Here is a 1,152-nt window from a genome sequence, read left to right as displayed (position 1 = left end):
CCTGGTGCCGTCAGGCAGCCAGGCATAAGGGAGTTTTCAGTGGTCATGAGGCACCAGGTCAGTTTGGCTTAGCTAGCCTAGTGGATGAGACAGGGCAAATAACTTCAGGGTTAACAAGACACCTTTTCTTTTGTTAATCATCTCCTCTCTGGGCAGATTCACCCGCAATACAGAGCAGCAGTCCATAGCCCAATCTGCCTGTCTACCTGACAAGGTCCTTTCTTCCTGTGAAAGCAGCTTTCTGCTCTAGACCTAAATCAGAGGGCATGTTTTTGCCCTGAATGCTTAATCTTGCTTACCTGATATACCTTTGTAATGGGGGCCTTTGCCCTCCCCTCACTATCCTTGGGGGACTTTGACCCCTCCCTGCTCTATCCTGAGGGAGCTGTGGCCCCTCCCTGCTCTATCCTGAGATCCTAATCTTGTTTACCCAAGCTTGGGTGTGAGAATCCTAAGGCTTTGTACTTCTATATGCCTTGTTAACCCATTAATGTAACCCTGGGGAAGTCCTAAGGTTATTCCCCACATGAATTAACACAAACTAATTAAAACTGAATTTCTTTTCATAGAGACAATTGATCCACACATGTTGAAGGTAGAATTCTAAGATGTTCTTCAATATTTCTCCCTTCTGGTATGCCTGCCTTATATAATCCCTGATGGATTTTACCCCTATGATTTTGTCATATTACATTGCACAGTTGACCTTAAGATATGGACCCTGTGATGGTGAATGTTTTGTGTCAACTTGAATAGGCCCAGGAGTCCCCACTTTGAACATTATTTCTAGGTGTGTCTAGGAGGGTGGTTTCCATTGAAATTAACATCTGAATCAATGGACTCCTTAAAGCAGATTACCCTCCCCAAAGTGGGTGGACATTAACCAATACTGGTTAGAAATAAAAGGCACAGGAAGAAATAATTCAACCCTTTTTGCTTCCTCTTTGCAGTTTTAGCTAGCATCAATCTTTTCTTTTGAGCTGCATTTAGACTATCAGCTCTCTTTGTTCTCAGTCTTTCAGATTCCAACTAGAATTATACCACCAACTTCCTGAGTCTCCAGCTCACAGATGGCAGATTTTGGGGCTTTTCAGCCTCCCTAATTTCAGGAATCAATTTTTATAATAGTTCTCTTAATATATATATATATAT

This window comes from Suricata suricatta, chromosome 1 (genome assembly GCF_006229205.1).
Source record: "Suricata suricatta isolate VVHF042 chromosome 1, meerkat_22Aug2017_6uvM2_HiC, whole genome shotgun sequence".
Lineage (NCBI taxonomy): Eukaryota > Metazoa > Chordata > Mammalia > Carnivora > Herpestidae > Suricata > Suricata suricatta.
This window is presented reverse-complemented; position numbering follows the sequence as displayed.